The sequence below is a fragment of the Pleurodeles waltl genome, chromosome 8 (assembly GCF_031143425.1).
Source record: "Pleurodeles waltl isolate 20211129_DDA chromosome 8, aPleWal1.hap1.20221129, whole genome shotgun sequence".
Classification (NCBI taxonomy): Eukaryota; Metazoa; Chordata; class Amphibia; order Caudata; family Salamandridae; genus Pleurodeles; species Pleurodeles waltl.
In genome coordinates, this window is record NC_090447.1 from 808525998 (window position 1) to 808547567 (window position 21570).

Here is a 21570-nt window from a genome sequence, read left to right on the forward strand (position 1 = left end):
GAAACACAATGCCTGCTATTCACCAATGCTGGAAAAGTAGACAACGTCCCATAGCCTATGGGACGTTGTCTGCTTTTCCAGCATTGGTGAATAGCAGGCATCGTGTTTAGTGTGGAAATATATATATATATATTTTATTTTATTTTTTTCACCGAAAAAAAACAAAGGTTACAGGGACGTTATAGTTCGGTTCTGAATTTACTCATTTGATACCATAGAAATTCATCAGTTATAGTTATAGTTATTTTTTTAAGTAACTAGTTTAACTATAACTTGCACCCTAAGGTAACTATAATTCGTGCCCTCGCCATCCACTGCTAATTACTCCAGATATTACAGCAGTCATGACAACTTCTATAATGTCGTTAACAATATAAGTTAAACATTAGCAGGCAAATTATTGAAGAAAAACTGCACATTGGCGAGGGCGTAAGTCTGTGAATTGTTAAGGTTTTTTTTCAATATAAAGTAAGATATAATAAAAATTCCTATCTACAACATCACCTTCACCTTTGTTTTTTTCAGTGAATTTCTAGTTTTTTTTTTTTTAACATAAAGTAATGTATTATTACCATATGTAAAGCCAACCCCAAGCCAGCTGGTCATGCCCTGATCCAACCCCTAATATACAGACAACCCCATGCGGCACCCTTCAGCTGTGCACAAGTTTGGGCGCAGGGACTGGCCTGCACCCAGGCCCTGTGACAAATCCCCAGCAAGCACCCTGTCCCTGCTGCATGTGGCCTTCAGCCAGGCACTACACCCAGCCCTCTACAAGCGCCCTACGTCCAGCAGCACACAGTCTTCTGGCATGCACAGCATACAGCTGGTCGTGCATGTCCTGAGGACTCAGACTTACTAACTTAGTCAAAGAGACACAACTCCAAAATATTAAAAGTGGACATATTGACTTTATCAAGAGGTGATTATATCAATATATATAAGCAGATCTATCATACTTGTCCAAAAATCACCAATAGTTTTTAATCAAATGTATATTTTAGTAATTCACACAATGCAATGTTTAATAACAGTGATTATTATAATAATGTTCAATAAAGATTTAATAAAAAAAATAAAATCAACATGTCTTTGAGTTTTTCCTTTTCCATTTTTAGTCCAACAAATGCTTTCATAAAATAACCACAAGAGGGTGAGCATACCAGGATAGAGCTGCAGCTAGTAGTAATTTAAAAAAATATATTAAGTTCTCCTGGGGTCATGGATTTTTTAATGCTGAGATATCTGAAAAGGAAAAATGGTTAAGCATGTATGTATATACTTGTTCATAACAGCATTAACATTCAATTATACATTTAGACAAAGGCGTCTCTGTGAATGCAAGTGTTGAGACCCTTATGGAATAAACAAAGGTGTGTTAGTGGATGCAGGAGCTGAGACCCTTATGGAATAAACAAAGGCGTCTCCGTGAATGCAAGAGTTGAGACCCTTATGGAATAGACAAAGGCGTCTCCATGGATGCAAGTGTTGAGACCCTTATGGAATAAAAAAAGGCGTCTCCGTGAATGCAAGAGTTGAGACCCTTATGGAATAGACAAAGGCATCTCCGTGAATTCAAGTGTAGAGACCCTTATGGAATAGACAAAGGCGTCTCCGTGTGTGCAAGAGTTGAGACCCTTATGGAATAGACAAAGGCATCTCCGTGAATTCAAGTGTAGAGACCCTTATGGAATAGACAAAGGCGTCTCCGTGTGTGCAAGAGTTGAGACCCTTATGGAATAGACAAAGGCGTCTCCGTGAGTGCAAGAGTTGAGACACTTATGGAATAGACAAAGGCGTCTCTGTGAATGCAAGTGTTGAGACCCTTATGGAATAGACAAAGGCGTCTCCGTGTGTGCAAGAGTTGAAACCCTTATGGAATAGACAAAGGCGTCTCCATGGATGCAAGTGTTGAGATCCTTATGGAATAAACAAAGGCGACTCCGTGAATGCAAGAGTTGAGACCCTTATGGAATAGACAAAGGCGTCTCCGTGAATGCAAGTGTTGAGACCCTTATGGAATAGACAAAGGCGTCTCCGTGTGTGCAAGAGTTGAGACCCTTATGGAATAGACAAAGGCGTCTCCATGGAAGCAAGAGTTGAGACCCTTATTGAATAGACAAAGGCGTCTCCGTGAATGCAAGTGTTGAGACCCTTATTGAACAGACAAAGGCACCTCCGTGAATGCAAGAGTTGAGACCCTTATGGAATAGACAAAGTCGTCTCTGTGAATGCAAGTTTTGAGACCCTTATGGAATAGACAAAGGCGTCTCCGTGAATGCAAGTGTTGAAACCCTTATGGAATAGACAAAGTCGTCTCCATGTGTGCAAGAATTGAGACCCTTATGGAATAGACAAAGGCGTCTCTGTGTGTGCAAGAGTTGAGACCCTTATGGAATAAACAAAGGCGTCTCCTTGAATGCAAGAGTTGAGACTCTTATGGAATAGACAAAGGCATCTCTGTGAATGCAAGTGTTGAGACCCTTATGGAATAGACAAAGGCGTCTCCCTGTGTACAAGAGTTGAGACCCTTATGGAATAGACAAAGGCGTCTCTGTGGATGCAAGTGTTGAGACCCTTATGGAATAGACAAAGGCGTCTCCGTGAATGCAAGAGTTAAGATCCTTATGGAATAGACAAAGGCGTCTCCGTGTGTACAAGAGTTGAGACCCTTATGGAATAGACAAAGGCGTCTCTGTGGATGCAAGTGTTGAGACCCTTATGGAATAGACAAAGGCGTCTCCGTGAATGCAAGAGTTAAGACCCTTATGGAATAAACAAAGGCGTCTCCTTGAATGCAAGAGTTGAGACTATTATGGAATAGACAAAGGCGTCTCCGTGAATGCAAGTGTTGAGATCCTTATGGAATAGACAAAGGCATCTCACTGTGTGCAAGAGTTGAGACCTTAATGGAAAAGACAAAGGCGTCTCTGTGGATGCAAGTGTTGAGACCCTTATGGAACAGACAAAGGCGTCTCCGTGAATGCAAGAGTTAAGACCCTTATGGAATAGACAAAGGCGTCTCTGTGGATGCAAGTGTTGAAACCCTTATGAAATAGACAAAGGTGTCTCCGTGTGTGCAAGAGTTAAGATCCTTATGGAATAGACAAAGGCGTCTCCGTGAATGCAAGTGTTGAGACCCTTATGGAATAGACTAAGGTGTCTCCGTGGATGCAAGTGTTGAGACCCTTATGGAATAGACAAAGGAGTCTCTGTGAATGCAAATGTTGAGACCCTTATGGAATAGACAAAGGTGTCTCCGTGAATGCAAGTGTTGAGACCCTTATGGAATAGACAAAGGCGTCTCCGTGGATGCACGAGTTGAGACCCTTATGAAATAAACAAAGCCGTCTCCGTGTGTGCAAGAGTTGGTAGAATCATGATACTTCAGGATGTCATGAGCATTAAACAAAACTGGGCATGGCCCTTCTCTGAATCATGGAACAAGAACAATTAGTAAAATCATGATACTTCAGGATGTTGTGAGCATTAAACAAAACTGGGCGTGGCCCTTCTCTGAATCATGGAACAAGAACGAACTGAGACCTCTGAACCTTGAGAAGGCAAGAGCTTGGACCATGGACATACTCTGAACATCAATCATGCAACTACTATGCATTCATAAACATAAAACGTTTGGTCTCAGTCTAGAAATTCGCAAAGACTTAAATATGTATCTCACATTTCATCAAAGACTTAAATATGTCTCTCACATATTATGCTTCCAAAAACAATGAAACTATGATTTGCTTATCTTTGAGATGTTTTCATATTTGCCACCTAGGCCTGAAAGTTTTACTCATGTAAACTGAAGCGCCTTGATTATTGGACCAAGGGTGCCTTACTCATATGAACTGAAGCGCTTTGATTGCGTGCGAAGGGCGCTTTACTTCCAATGAACTGAAGCGCTTTGAATGTTGTGCCAAGTGAGCTTCACTCCTGTGAACTGAAGCGCTTTGAATACCATGCCAAGTGCGCTTTACTCCTGTGAACTGAAGCGATTTGAATACCATGCCAAGTGCGCTTTACTCCTGTGAACTGAAGCGCTTTAAATGTCGTGCCAGGGGCGCTTTACTCCTGTGAACTGAAGCGCTTTAATTGCTGTGCCAAGGGCACTTTACTCCTGTGAACTGAAGCGCTTTGAATGCTGTGCCAAGTGCGTTTTACTCCTGTGAACTGAAGCGCTTTGAATACCATGCCAAGTGCGCTTTACTCCTGTGAACTGAAGCTCTTTGAATACCATGCCAAGTGCGCTTTACTCCTGTGAACTGAAGCGCTTTAAATGTCGTGCCCGGAGCGCTTTACCAGTGTGGCCTGAAACGCTTTGCTCGTTATTAAGTGGATCTTTACCTTTTGGAATTAACGACTTCCTTCAAACTTGGATTCAGCAAGGCCTCACCGCTATGAGTACGACCTACTCATTTTTTAATGCACCATGGAAACAAGGATTCTTCGGTTGGATGACACTATGCCATTCAGGAACTCTGCTCTTCTCCAGAGAAATCCCCACGAGGTATGGCTGCATCGAAGTCTTCAAAATAGTGAGAAACATGCTTGGGTGTGGCTGGGCTTTATAGGCCTACCACACCCCAAGATGGCTGCTGCCCCTAAAAACATGGGAATTGTTGTCCCTTCATGGAATAGCACTGATAAGTGCATCTTGTCCACCAATGACCTGAACCTGCAGCTCTATGGGCTTTGCCACAGGGCAGACAACATTGATGGCCACCTTTGGAGCAAGAGGGGATGACAAGTGGTGCGCAGAAAGCGCTGCATAGCCGTGCAGCGGAGTTTCGGGCGGGACCTTGACCGCGCATGGTTCTATTCCTAACAACAGGGGAATAAGTGCCCAAGTCCTGGAATTGCACACACACACACAACATTTTCTTTCATGTTGCAACCGGCCAGTCAGAATGCTCACTCCCACTGGACCGTTACTCCCATGCGGTGGCTCAGGGAAAAAAAAAGCCCCATAGGCAGATCAGAACACTCTTTTTTTAAACCATCCAAAAATACAAATATTTGGAACCTTCATTTCACAAAAACAACTGAAAAGATTTACACTGAATGACTAAAAGCATGCTTTTGAGACCACAAGCTAGCTTCCTGCCACATTTGGTGTAATTCCATTCAGTAGTTTTGGCTGGAGCCCTTTTAAAAAATCCCTATGGAAATTGCATGGGGATTTTGCATTTTGGGATGCCCCTTTTTTTGTGGCCCCATGTGGCAGATAACCCCAAATATTCCCAGAAAGAACTGAGATGAATGAGACATTTTTGTAAAGTTTTGTGAAGATCCATCAAACGGTGCCAAAGTTATTAGCAAAGCAAAAAATGCTTTGCTTGTGATACGTGGTTCTTACTATAACCAGTGAATTAGGACTGCCACAGGGTCATAGGTGTTTGTGAGTGTGTGTGTGGGGGGTGGTTCAATTATTATGCGGAGGGGGCACATGACTCTTCTCCCTGAGCCTCTGTAAGGCCCCTGTAACCCAACCCTTCATGGCCAATTAATTTATTATGTGGATGGGGAGGTGGGACCCCAGCCCAGAGCCTCTGTAAGGCTCTGGGGACCCCATCTTCTGATGTCTGAAGAGACAGTGTCCCAGGGACCCCACCCACTCGGACACTGCTGTTCCCTGCCTGGGGGAGTGCAGGCAGGAAATACAAATGTAAATCCCTGCCCACATTCTCCTGGTAGGGAACACAACTTTGCTGGCATCTGTGGAAGCATAGAAAAAAGCTGCTCTCACCCGAATGGAAGCCAAGTGACAGAGCCGGCTCCCACTGCACCCAGGATTGGTACTAGCTGGGGAGCCGTCAGAGGCTGCGGGGGCCATTGGAGCTTCCCATGCTGCGTTTAATGTTAAAAATAAATGTGTGCGTGCCTCGGGTGGGCACCATGACACCCAGGTAAATGAAAAAATGGTTGGCTCCAGCTGGTACCCGGAAAAGACGCTGACTGGGGAGACCGCAGGGGCTGCCCGGCCTTTGAGCTCCCTCCATGGCCCCAAAGTATCAGTAAAACCAATTGCACAGGGCGTTGGGCATCCACAAGGGGGTTGAGCTCAGGGCATGGCCACAGGCAATGACCTGCACCCAATCCCACAGTGGACACAGCGATGAACTTCTTACTTTATGTGTAAAAAAACACAAAGAAATTAATTTAAACAAAAGAAAGGTTAAAGTAAGATTATAGTGCAGAAATGAAATAATATTTTAATTAACATTAAAAAAACCTTGGAAATTCACTGAAAAAACAAAGGTTAAAAGGACGTTATAATCTTGCCCACTGAAATTATGCAGCAGGGGAGCACCAAATTATGCAATAGGGTTGACTAAATTATGCAACCAGAAAAGGCAAATTAGGTGGCATAATGCCACACATTTTTTAATGTGATTTCTTCATTATTATGTAATTTTAACACAGGACAGTACTGTCTGGGCAATGATTTCATCTCATTATTACCAACAGCCAAATACAGAAATAAGCAACTGAAAGATGATCAGTTAACCATGGCAAAGCGTCTCCACTGCATGTGAACACGTCACCAACATTTTAGAAACTTTTGATCCATTTGAGCTAGAAACTAAATTAATTTTTGCTAAAATCTGCAGATTAGGCAGCAGATTAACACACAATTATAAAAGAAAAGCTACAGTCACAGAATTGTGAAATCCATCAGCCCTGGTTATAGTTAGGCTGAAAATGTCAGTTAAAAATAAAATTTTAAAGTAACAAAACCACTAAAATTCACCAGTTGTAGTTACCTCAAGTAACTGTAATTTATGCCCTAAAGTTACTAAAACTCAAGCCCTCACCAGACACTGCTACCTACCTCCTATATTACGTGACTCCTGGCATGTTCTAAGACAGCATTAAAAACATCAGAGCAACATCTGAAATTTCACCATAGATGACAATACTGTGCATGGCAAAGCACAAGTTTTAATTACGTTATGGGACGAGCTATAGTTAACTTGAAAACTTAAAATTCACTAGCAATATGCATATTTCTTGCATTGACATCCTGGAAATGCATGTAGAAGTTCAAAACAACAAACAGGAAACCCGCCTTAACAGAAAGGAGACAGCTGAAACAGTGTACTTTACACAGACAGACACCACCATACAAGTCTTAAGTGGTGCATCCCCTGTCGTGTACGGTTTGTGAAGGGTTTTTCAAATGCAAAAGGTGTAAGGCTTGTCGAAACAGTATAAACATGAAAACATATATAACCATATGAAACAGTCAAAACAGATACATAAAACACTTACACACTGACTACTATGTCTATGTGTTCTTGTGTCTCTGTAATTTACAATATATGGACAGCACCAAAAAAGAGCTTTGAAACATACTAGGGTCATCAGTAAGAAACACAGTACATATCCTATGTCAAGACACTTTACTGAGAAACATAACTCTGACAGCAATTAGTTATAATTTTTTGGGTGCAGACACAGCTGCAACACAAAGAAGAGGTGGGGAGAGAGTGAGACAACTCAGAATCCTGGAATCCCAAAACATAATTGAACTTGGAACTAAATTTTCAACTGGTCTTAATATGGAAGAAGAACTTGCTGTCCATTTAGGGTAAGAGTCATCATTGACCACTGTTTAGAATTCCAACATGAGTCCAATGGTGCCCAACTTCACGATATGGCCAATGAAATACAACTGATGGTCCTGGCAATCTCCTATTTTCTTACAAACCCAATAGGATATATTATTTCATGCATGTTAATCTTGTCCCTGCATTAGTAAATAACAGCCACTGTTGCCATATTTCAAGAATAGGATGTTAGGCCACCTATAAGAGGAATATTATTGTTTTATAACATCATTTGTGTTAATTATTATTATATTTGATCTAACTAGCTCATTGGGGCATGATGTTGCACTACACATGTTTTTTATATATTTATTTGGTTCAATCCAGGAAGGATGATCCACGTACAAGCATGTATTAAAAAAAAAAGTAACAATGGCATTATTTCCGATAGTATATCATATTGAACAACCTGTAAATGCTTACTAGGGCAAGGGATGCCATGAGAAATACATTGATGAAATTAATTCTTAAACACGATTAACTGCTGGAACAATGAAACAATTGCCACTGGAACAATGAAACAATTAAATAAAATTCACTCTGCAGACACTGAGCAAACCATCTTGTACTACCTGAGGAAGGCGGAAGCTGAAATGTTGTAGTAGAAATATATTTTTGTTCTTTGGTGAGATCATGTGTTGAGTAACTTCATATATATATATATATATATATATATATATATATATATATATATATAGATGGCGCTTAATATTTCCAATGCTATTGAATGGATTTCATTTACACCAAATCACAAAAAGCACAATCTGCTAACCAAGAGCTAGCGTCATTTGGCGTAATTCCGTTCAGCAGTTTTTGTGATGGTATTGCTTACAGAAGTCTATGGAAAATGCAAGACCAATCACCCTGAAACTTGCAGTGCTGCCTGGGGATTATGACTCCTCTTCCCGCCAGCCTGCCCATGGCGGTAGAGGCCGCCATGGAAAGGATGGCGGGAAGGGGAGTCGCGGGGCGCCCAGGCACAGCCTCACCCTGCTTTTCACTGTCTGCAGAAAAGCGCGACAGGTGCAGCTGCACCCGTCGCACGGCCGCAACACAGCCGGCTCCATTAGGAGCCGGCTACAATGTTACGGCCGACATCCCCGCCGGCCTAGCGGGGATGTTGTAATGTGGCCGGTGGGATTGCGGCCGCATAGGCGGCCGCTCAGCGGTCCAACCTTGGCGGGTGGCCTCCGCCACCCGCCAAGGTTGTAATGAGGGCCTATTTGTTTAAACTAACCAAGGTCTGAAGGTGCTAAAGATTATACTACCTGCAGCCTTCATACTGTGATGAAAACTTTACATATAGACCATCTTTTGAAACAAAACAAGCACATGTACATAGCTTAGTTTCTGGTGCACACAGTATTCTACGTTATGTAGAAATTGTTATGCTGGGATGATTCTGTCTAATAACTCAAGGCGGCTTACAACACTTAGGGGCATATTTATGAGTGGGATTGCGTTGCTCTTGCAGCATGCAATGTGGTGTATGCGTGATGCAAGCCCAAAATATAATTTATCAAGCCAAGCAAAGCCATCTTGCGTGGCCCTAAGTGGCTTGATAAATCCACAGTAATGCAATGCAGCTCAAATCACTGCATTGCATTACTTTGACCCTGGGAGCCATTCTATGTGTGTTGCATTGGTGCTCTGCAGCACATACAGAGAGAAGAAAGTGACCCAGGGGATTGTTGTTGTGCAGGAAGGTGCCCATTCCTGCAAAAGATCAATCCCACGTACAACGCAGGCACCCTGGTGCAAGGGTGCCTGCATTGGTGCTAAGTAGCTAAAATGGTGCCAGCGCAGGGATAAAGGCAGGAATACACCCTATTCTTTTAAATACAGTGCATTCCAGCCCTGTCCCTGTCATTCTGTGCTGCGTGACTTTGTCATGAATGTGCACTTTGTATCTGATACGTAGAAGCTTTGCCCTGTTGGAAACTATTTTCTACACCACCAAAATACTGGTGTAGAACATGCTGAGCGTAAGTCATAACACAGAGTTACTCTTCAGTTCAAAGATTTATAACATGTTCAATACCTCTAAACACCTATGATGCATTAGGAACACTTGTGTTTTGTAAACACTCCCATTAGCTGGGCACAGGCTGTACCCTGGTAGCTATCCGCCACTACATAAACTATACAATAAATTAGCACACTTGTGCTAAACAATATACTAGCACATCAGTGATGTCATCAATGATGTCATTTGAGGTGTCATAAATGATGCCATAGCACATGTCATGAGTGATGTAATATGTGAGGTCATAAGCAGTGCGTGACAGGGGGATCAAGTTATAATTAGCTCTGTTAACTATAACTGGTGAATTTCTTTGTTTTTTTTAGTTCAAAACATTAATGTTGTCACTGACAGATTGACCTCATTACAATATTAGTGTAACCTTTGTTTTTTCAGTAAATATCTATTTGTATATATATATATATATATATATATACACATATATATATATATATATATATATATATATATATATATATATATATAAATATATATAAAGGGTTCACATACAGCTACTTTTGTAAGATAATAGCTGTAAACCAAATGCAAGACCAGGGTGATTTATTCAGGTCCTTCCACCCAACGCATTCTCGCCTTGCAGCCTCTCTCACGGGTCAAGAGTGATTTCCAACTCACATACACCAGTGATAAACAAAATAAACAACAAAACAACACAAACAGACAAATGGATCAAATCTTACTGCAATACCATAACTGTTTCGGTCATCTTGGAATGGAGAGTGTATATGTACTTAACTACTCCAAAAACATGCCATATAGCATGTCCATTTTCATACATGAAAATAAAATCTATGTAGCAGAAACATTTCTTGAACATTACCCCAATTGATGCTATGTAAATGCATATGTGTATTACACCTCATTGGACAGCTCAAATGAGCTATTTCATCCACCAAGGTAAATAACCATCCTCAAAGTGGCCATCTTGGAGTCGAGCTGATGGGCTGCTTTACTAGGAGGCACCTAAATCCTGCCCGACCAAGGCATAGAGGTGGGTGTTGCGCCTTCCATTGACTGCCACTATTTTGCTGATACTGCTGCAGCCTTTTGGATGGTCTTTAAAATATGTTTTGTGACACTCCTATTGTTTGAGCAGCAGGCCCTGGCCCTTAGGAGACTCTCTCTTTCTGTTAGTTTTTGATTCCACAGCGGGTCCATCACTACTGCTACTGAAACTGGGGGCTACTGTTTGATATTACAACTGCTATGCTCCTGTTAGCCCGCCACTCCTTGATTATCTCCTGCTCCAAGGATGACCCAATAGGAACTGGCAGTGCTTAACCACTCCTCGTTTTCTCCTTCTATATACCAGGCATCTCAGTCTTATCTACCCTGAGGAATGTAGACTCTTTTTGATTGCATGATATGTTGCCTGTGCACGCTTGACTGATGATGGCACCTATGGCACCCTGGATGAGAATGTGTTTTTTTAATTTATAAACTATAAGTAGCAGCTGCATCAGACTTTGCTTAATTGCTTGATTATTTGCTTGTCTCTTACTTGCACCTCCTCAAGTGACCCCACATGCCTGGTCTGCTGCCCTCTCCTGATGCTATGGACTGATCCTTCATCTGATTTTGTGTCACTTGTGCCAACAACTGTCCATGATATTCCTCCTTTTGTTGCATAATTAACAACTCACTCACAGACTGCCTGAACATATGGCCTGAACATAGCTTTCTTTGTTGACTGTGGTCCACACCCACCACATTCACTATTTGAGACAAGTCCTATGTTTGAATCCTGTTACACTGTCTCATGACCGTCCGATAATAGGCTGACCGGTCGCACTAAAGGCACGAAACAGGCCACACCTCCAAACCAAGACAGTTCTCAATCAGGCTAACCTCGCACTGACAGCATGTCAGATCATGCAGGAATAGACTTTAACCCCCCTATGGTGCCAAACCTGGCACTTGACAAATTGGACCTTATCCTACAGGAAGTCCCAGACTCCAGGGCCGCTATCGTACATTGCATCAGCACTTTGGCGTCGGACCTGGGCCTTCTCTGTGACGATCATCGCAAGGTGGTAGATAGGGTCAAAACAACAGAGATGGACCTAGTCACCATGATCCCACAATAGGCTGCTCACAAGGCAGAAATAGAGGACCAACGGTCACAATTTTACCTTCTACACTGAGGATGTGTAGGGAAGGGCAAGGCGCAACAACATGTGCATCATCGGAATGCTGAAGGGTACAGAGGAACCCAACCCAACCAAGTTCATCGAAGACTGGCTGAGTGTCAAGGTGGTTCCCAAGGGTCTATCAGAGTTGTTCACGGTGGAGAGGGCACATAGAGTGCCTGCACGTAGGCCAGCCCCAGGGGCTCCACCAAGGTCCATAGTAGCGCATATCTTAAACTTTAAAGATCGGGGTGCAGTTCTGCAGAAAGCTATAGCAAATGTACCAATTGTTGTTGAAAACTCAACAGTCTCTCTTTTCTCGGATTATACATTGGCAGTTCAACGCAAAAGATTGTCCTTTTTAGCAGTGAAAAGAAAGCTCAGTGCAGAAGGCTTAAACTATGCATTTATGTTCCCAGCATGGCTACGGGTGATACATGACCATAAAACTTTTTTTTTCGACACCCCTGAGTCAGTATGGGACTAGCTGGAAACTCACTACCCTAATATCCGACAACCACCTGTTTCAGAAGCCATTCCTGTCCCCCCGTGGGGCACTCCACAAGATCTTAAGCAGGAAAACACTCAGAGATTCTTGTCCATGGCAGACCAATCCCGTCAACAAGTGCAGGAGGAACGACGTGGAATGTTGGCAACTGTGACTTCTGCCAGGTACCAACATTCTCCACAACCTGTATCCAGCTCCTCCAGCAACATGCCATCGGATTCAGACCCAAATTCAAGTATGACACTGTTCTCCACAGTGACACCTCAAACCTCAGATACTGTCATCTAAAGATTTATAAGTTACTTGCCACATCAATGTGACTCAGTATCCTTTTGTTGCATATTTGTTAGACACTCACAACCTTTTGACCTACTCGTGAGGCCTGTATGATAAGTGTCTTCTTTGTCTTTGAATTACAGCTGTGCTTTGTATTGTGCATTCTTACTTGTATGTGTTGATCAACCGAGGTTCCCTGATGGATTACACTCTCTTGACGCCTCCACTCTACCAACTATATTTTGCACCTGAATCATGGAGTTTCCGGCTGTGCTAGCCAACCATCATAGCAGTTGCTACAGATTATGTTTTGTATTAATAATGTTCTTCACCTGGTCGAACGAACATTTCTCGCCAGTCAGAGCATTCAGAATTTGTTATTATGTGGGGGGGCGGGGGAAGTTTCTTAACCTTCTGTCCCATTATGAGTACATACTTCTGGAAAGAGACTGAGGGCACATGGATAGGCTACATGCTGAAGATCCTCTGCATGTCATATCCATGCCGTCAATCACAACTTCATATGACATAACAACGTGGAATGCAAGGAGTATGGGCACAGTGCACAAAAGACATTGAATACCTGCCCAGTTAGGACGGTGTAGGGCCAAAATAGTTTATCAACAGGAGACTCATCTAAGTCATCAAAACTACATTTAAGACAGAGAGGGCAGTTGCTACAACCTCCTCAGCCTATGCATGGGGTGTGGCCATTTGGACACGGGTTGGGGCACTGTTCAAGGTGATCACCTCCAAGATACATACACATGGTCGCTATGGAATGTTGCAGGGGAACTTAGATGGCAGCCCAATAGTTCTGAGAATTGTATATTCCCAAAACATAGAACAGGATCTGTTTTTCTTGTACCTCTCCTGTGTGCTAGCTGATTGGTCCCATTTACCATGGTTGATCAGTGGGGATTTTAATGCAGTCCTGGATACCCATCTTGATCGTTCACACCCCCCCATCCAGTGCCCCATCGGTCAGACAGGCCAAAACGCTAAGTTGTTGGGCAATGGGATGGTCACTGATGGATGTGTGGTGGGAATTGAATGCAGGAATGGGGTAATTTTCATTCTATTCTGCTCCACATAAATTGCATTCCTGTCTGGACCACACTTGTTTCCCCTTGCACCTCAATGGGCATGCCTCATATTCCACATACCTGGCCATAACTCTGTACGACTATAACCCACTCAAGCTTGCCACTTGGCCCTTAGAACCACATCATAGAGCCTGATTTAGATCTTGGTGGAGGCGCTACTCCATCACAACGGTGACGGGTATCCCATCCGCTGAAATCTAAATACCAGGTAAAACAAAGGATATATATACTTCAGCAGATGGGATTTCATCACTGTTGTGACGGAGTAACCCCTCTGCCAACATATAAATCAGGATATTAGTCCTTAAAGACACACTGGAACCATTATCACTGCTTATTTTGCTGAAAAGGTGGGCATAGCCTCATCACCTCTAATAGAATGGGAAGCGTTTAAGGTGATAATATGTGGAACATCTATATCTACTTCCTCTGGGGCATGACATGCAGTCCTCCTTGGTATAAAGCAGGTGGAGATGCAGCTGAGAACTTTAGCACGTATGGCAGCACATGATGATACCCATCCCGATAATTTACAGCAATGCGGCACCCAGTATGTAGAACTTCTTGAATGTTTGCGAGTGTTGAACTATAACGCTTATACACACACAAAACACACAGAGGGTGATGAATTGGGAACCTTATTAGCCCACCTGATACACCCACATCTATCTCCAACCCCCATCCTTTTAATGACCACACCTGAGGATACAAAATATCCGTCATAGGAATCCATCAACATAGCATTTAGGAACTATTATGCACACCTATACGGCCCTTATCGGTCCCTGCTCTGGAAACCTTCCTTGATGGCCTTCATCTTCCACAGCTACCAAGGCACCACTGTACAGAACTAACAGCCCCCATATCACAAGAAAAAATCTGTCAAGTCATATTTGAGCTTCCCCGTAACAAGTCACCTGGGCTGGACAACTTGCTAATTGAATTCAATGCTACCTGCATTAATCGCTTACTACTACATCTGGAAATATTATATAACACCTCACTTAACACTGATTCCCTTCTGTCCACTACCTCTCAGGCACTAGTTACGTCTCTGCTCAGGCCAGGCCCCGACCCAACCTACATGTCTTCCTGCAGGCCATTGTCTCTGCTCTCAAGCAAGTATAAGATATTGAGTCCAGATTACTTCAGCTTTTGCTGGACCTAATTCACACTGACCAGAATGGGTTTGTGCCACAACGTAGCACTTCATTAGGTATTAGGTGGCTATATCAGGTGATCAAAATTTCTAAAACAACATACCCAACTGCTGGATGCTTATCTCTTGATCTTCAGCATGTATTTGATACCCTGTGTTGGGACTTTAGGTTTGCAACACTCATTAAATTCTGTCTCCCCTCCATTTATATAAAAGGAACAAAAGTCTGATACATTGAACCTACAAGTTGTTCATGAACAGGCCCACATATATCCTCCACCTACCCAATTTTCCATGGCACAAGGCAGGGGTGCCCTCTGTCCCCACTCCTCTTTGTGCTGACAATAGAATCATTAGCACAAAGTAATAGGCAGAGGGCGGGTGATTAGGTATACTGCAAGAACAACAACAACATGCAGTCTCCTTATTGCAGATGACTTTATAGTATATATGCTTGACCATGACATGAATATGACACCACTTGATACTCTGCTTACTGAATTTGCCGCCCTCTCAGGCTTGCAAGTTAATCACAATAAATCATGTGCATTTACTTTAAAAAACTAAGGGGCATATTTATGCTCCGTTTGCGCCAAATTTGCGTCGTTTTTTTCGACGCAAATTCGGCGCAAAACTAACGCCATATTTATACTTTGGCGTTAGACGCGTCTAGCGCCAAAGTATGAGTAAAGAGCGTCATTTTTTTGCGTGAACGCCTTCCTTGCATTAATGAGATGCAAGGTAGGCGTTCCCGTCCCAAAAAATGACTGCGACGCAAATGCGTCGTATTTATACTCCCGGGCAAAAATCACGCACGGGAGTGGGCGGGCCAAAAAAACCCGCATTTGCGCCTCTTTTTAACGCCTGGGTCAGGGCAGGCGTTAAGGGACCTGTGGGCTCAAAAAGAGCCCACAGCTGCCCTCCCATGCCCCCCTGCCACCCTTGCCCACCCCAGGAGGACACCCAAGGATGGAGGGACCCAACCCAGGGACATTCAGGTAAGTTCAGGTAAGTATAAAAAAATATATATATTTTTTTTTTTGGCATAGGGGGGCCTGATTTGTGCCCCCCTACATGCCTCAATGCCCAATGGCCATGCCCAGGGGACATAAGTCCCCTGGGCATGGCCATTGGGCAAGGGGGCATGACTCCTGTCTTTACTAAGACAGGAGTCATGTAAATGGCGCCTGGGCGTCGTTAAAAATGGCGCAAATCGGGTGGAGGCGATTTTTTTGCGTCAACCTGACTTGCACCATTTTTAAGACGCCCTAACGCCATTTTTCCCTACGCCGGCGCTGTCTGGTGTACGTGGTTTTTTTCCACGCACACCAGGCTGCGCCGGTCTGCTAGCGCCGGCTAACGCCGTTCAATAAATACGGCGCCCGCATGGCGCTTCAGAATGGCGTTAGCCGGCGCAAAACATTTTGACGCTAAACTGCGTTAGCGCAGTTTAGCGTCAAAAAGTATAAATACGGGCCCAAACACTTGAAGACAACACAGTTGGGGACACATACCATCCCAATGGCCCACACACTTTTCTTTATCTTGGTATACAAATCTATAGGTCTCGTTCGGATCTACTGGATGGTAATCTGAACAAAGTCATTGCTTCTCTCTGTTCACAGGCCCAGATTTGGATTGCCCTACCTCTTTCCATGGATGGAAGACTGGCCCTTTCAAAATTGGTGATGCGCCCCAGTTTGTTATATTTTTTTGTGAATCTACCAGTGATTGTTCCTACAGCATACTATCAACAGGTTAATACTCTTTTTCTTGACCTCATTTGGGGTACATGAAGACATAGAACAAGTCTGTCTAAGCTTCAATTCCCACCAGCTAATGGCGGAATAGCTGTTAGGGCATTCTGCTACACGTGGCGATTGCAATGGCTTTCTTATAGGCTGGCGGGCTTCAACTTAACGGAAATAAATTATACCCAGCAGGATTTGCTGCACTGCACACTACATACATTGATGTTACCTGGAACACCTCACCCTTCCAGTCTACCATTACTCTTAAACAGTGCACTTATATACTGGAGACAGGCACTAAAATACACTCCAATTCCTTTTCTCTATGCTCCCAGTCTCCCGCTGAGAGGGATACCCTCACGGTCTAGGCCTGCTCACGTTCCTTACTATACGAGCCCAGGAGGATGCAGGTGTATACCCATTGGGGGATCTGTTTGCGGATGGTTAGTTTATATCCCACCAGGACTTCATTCAAGCCCTTGGGCTGCCGTGATCCCTATTTCTTATACATGCCAATGTCTCTAGCTGTGTCCGAAAGCATTTGGCACCAGCTGGGAGTGAGCCAGAAACACACTCACTTGCAAAGAAAGTGCATGGAATGGGAACAGGCAGACATCTGATCAAGTGGCTATATATGGGACTGCGGGTACATTTATGTGTCTCCTTGACACCACTCAGGACACGTTGGGAAAAAGATATAGTACGTGCACTGCATGATAAAGAATGGTGCTTCTTATTTTAATACCCCAACAAGATATCCTGTAACTCTCAATTTAAATTAATTCAGTTCTCCTTCCTTCACAGAGCCTATTGTATGCCAGAGAAACTACATAACATATTTCCTGCAATATCCCTTGACTGTGCCAGATGTCATGCTGGCCCTGCAGACCTCCTCCATATGCTTTAGTCTTGCCTGTCTTTATCGAATTATTGGGCCAATCTTCACTCAACCTTGTCGGACCAGGCGGGTGCCCCCTATTGGAACACACTGGAGCCTTTTCTACTGGGCCTATATCCTCATCCTAGAACTCCAAAACCCTTTCTTACTTCATAGGTCTGGCCCACCTACTGGCTAAGAGACAAATAATGAGACACTGGAAATCTCCTATAGCTCTTTCTGTTGATAACTGGAAGAGGGAGGTTACACACTGGGGTACTACGCAGGAAGGTATACCGCGGTCTTCGGAAGTGACCCACTACCATGATTTGGGATACATTTAAGGAATCCTTTAATTCCCAGACTGCTGACGAGGTTGACCCGGATGTAGTAACTTTGAGGCCACGTAGTCTATATCTCCAATTACCCGCCCCATGACAGACCATTGAAATGCCACGATGCATTTGCTTAGCTCTACTCGCTTGCAGAGATTGGAACTCCAAGTTAAAATTAATAACATGACCGGTCGGCTGACCCTCTTCCCTTCTCGGTATTCTCATATAATCATGACTGCTATCATATTACCTGGGGCAGAAGTTAGTTTGGTTATGATGGGAGGAGCTACGTAGTTAACTGTTGTTTTCTCTTCTTTGTTTCTCTGATGGTTGTTGGACAATGATTCTCCTGAAGTATGTAACAATATAATATGGCAAATTATATACTTCAAGTGAACTCATTGTTTAGTATTCCTTTTTTTAATATATATTGCCATGACCCACTGTTGACTGTACTTGCATTAGCTATAACTAGAAAAAAAGAAATTCAATAAACTTTGTTTGAAAAAAAAGGAGAATGTTATTGTTAAAACAATATGTGATCATTTCTACAATAATTTCAGTATCTAGTAGGGGGGATAATGGCCTTGCTCTCATTAAATGCCTGCATGATTGCACTCCCTGTCCATGTCTGATGGATGTATATAGACTATTCACATCCATACTATTCAAAATGAAATACCTTTCCCAATGGATTCCCTCAATGATAGAAAGGAAATGATGCATATCCTATCTTGTATATATACTGGAAGAGATGTGACAAATGGGTGTAAATAGTGATCAATATTCCTAGATGTATTTTCAAGCAAAGAGCCAATTGAAGAGACTATCAGCCTTCCTGGAGGGTTGGTGACATCCTTATGGAGTTTGGGTAGTAAATACAATACAGTGATTTTAGTGTGATCACACTTGAGGAACCTCCCACTGCAGAAGCCCCAGGTCTCTCTAATCTGTTGGCATCTCAGAGAATGTACAATTAGATTGCGTAATATCTTGGCGAGTTACCTTCTGATAACACATAAGGTCATTCAGTTGTGTCATACCCTCCTGTACGTACTGCTCAAACGGTAACATCACCACATTCCTGCCTTTATCAGATTGATGAATTACACTTTGTTTATAAGATTTAAACGATTAACAGCTGCCACACGTTCTACAGTCAATTTCTTTCATCCAAATGAAGATCTAAACCTAATCCTTTTTAAATCCGGTAACACACCTTTTTCAAATACTTCAGTAGCTTCATGCATAACGTTAAGAGTAAACACTGATTTTGACTTAAATCCACTGAAGCAACTTACGTCCACACCAATGTCCAAAATATCTAAATTGATGAATGGATCATCATGGCATGTAGTGTCAGAGTCAAGAGAGGATAGTGTTTGCAAAGCCTCTTGACTTACACCCATTAGTTACACCCAAGCTGTACAAAATTACATATAATTAATATGGTAGTTACTTGCCACTAGGTAAACTGTAAAACAAACTAGCACACTCATTGGATGATGTCATCAATGATGTAATCAGTGATGTCATTTGAGATATCATCAGTGATGTCATGAATGATGTCACAGAACATGTCATGAAGTCATATGTGACATCATAAGCAGTGCTTGGTGGGGGCGCAAATTATAGTTAGCACTGCTTACTATAACTGGTGAACTTATGTGTTGTTTTTAGTTCAAAACATTAACGTTGTCACTGAGCAATTCACCTAACTATAATGTTACCTTTGTTTTTCAGTAAATTTCTAAAAAAAATTAAATTGAAAATTCATATTTTTATTACACCTACTTATAATGTTACTTTATCTTTTTTTTCAGTTTTTTAAAATAAAAATATATTTATAAATACTTAGAAACTAACTACTCCAACAATGTTTGTGCTGAGAATATTCAACGTCATAGTTGCATTCAGAAATATTCCCACTATATTTTTCATAGTCTTTGTATCTATTTTTACATAAACATCATATTTATATTTAAAAAAGACACTGATCAGTTTTTCTTATACTGTAAACTGTGTGTTTTCACTATGTACATCCATTTTTAAGGTGTGTGACCGCTCTTGCAGGAGGCTTGTGGGTGACTCTCGGGAGACTCGCAGGATTGTAGAGTTATACATTTCATTATAATCTGCTCTCAGAGTTCTTTTTCATCTTGTCAGTTACTTTTAAATGCTAATCTTTAATAATGAAGTCAATCCAGTATGTATATTGTATTTTTTTTTTTGTAAACTCACGCCTCTTGCAAAATGATCACGGGAGCAGTACACACAACCCCCTGCGTGGACTATGAGGGGGGTGTACTTCCTGTCCAACACTCGCAGTCTGCTCACAAGATCGTACATTTGGAATTAAGCCAATAAACATTCTATTTTTGCAGTTCTGAAGAAAGTAAGACATGAGAAGTGATGTTTAAAGTAGAAAACATTTGAGATATGAAGAAAGTTCTTACTTTTTATGATCTCAAGGGCCTACTGTGAGATACCTGTGACACGCCTGGGAGAGGAAAGACATCCAGAGGAAAGATTGTGATTGGTTTATATGGATGTCTTTATTTTAAAAAAGAAAATCCTTCCTTCCTGCATCATTTGCCTTTTGGGTATTCCTGTGAATACACCTTTTTAGCTACCTCTATGATTTTCTGTGATCAAAATGTCATCCTCATATTCAGATGAGCACACTACTCATGTTCCTGTAAGTCAGCCACCTCAGCCACTCGAGGAGTCCTTGGTCTGGCAATTATTTCAGATGAGGTCTAATGAGAAGAAAGTATCTGCCAAATATGTAATTTGTAAGATATGAAAAAAAAAGAGTTCAGTAGGGGCAGCTATAACAAGCAATTTTCCATTAGGACCACTGGTATGTGGTGACATTTGAGACCTATGCACCCTCAAAGCCTAGCTAGAGCTGAATTAGCCCATGCTGGAAAGCTTGATAACTCATCAGGGACATGCATATCTATTCAACCTGGTGCTACTGTACCTGACCAGGTACTCACTGCTCAAACAGATAACAACCCTCCTTATATAAATAAAGCACTTTTTTGCTGTTTCAGTAAGCAGATCATTGTATCATCAAAACAAGTAGAGCTACACAGAAAAAGCTTCTCCATGGGTATAACTGGTGCAGAAGGCAGTAATAACAACATCAGTTGTGCATGTATTTTGTGCTTGCTTTTCCACACAGTTACTGTTCTATCTTTTTTCCAAAGTAAACAATTTATGATGTACTCCTCCGTGTATTGTGTAAAATTGCACTTCTGTTTTCCATTTTCTATGTAAAAAAAGATAAAATAATCAAAAAATATAAAGTTACATGTTGATCAGTAATTGATAACAGCAATACATCACTACATTCCCTGAAGATTCCAATATTTTTCACCCACAGTCATCTTTCAGATATCTGCATTTTTATCCACAATTAAATTAAAAAATACCTTCAAACATGGTTCCATAACAATTTGTAAAGTAACAGATTCCTCTTTACGCACCTTTTCTAATAGTGAGCACAATGTTTTTCTCTAGAAAAGGCAATATCTCCATTCAAACATTCCTGGGGTAAATTATGTGCCCAATAAGGCGCATATAACCACTATGCCTTGTCTTAATAGATTGCAGATGCTCGTTTTATAATTTTTTAGAAACACTGCCTCTTTTACTTACAACTATATGCAGATTGAACATTTCATTTTTTAACACAACATCTACTACTTGGTGATATCTCTCCACATTCTAAAGTCTATCTCTTAAAACCTATAGTAATAAA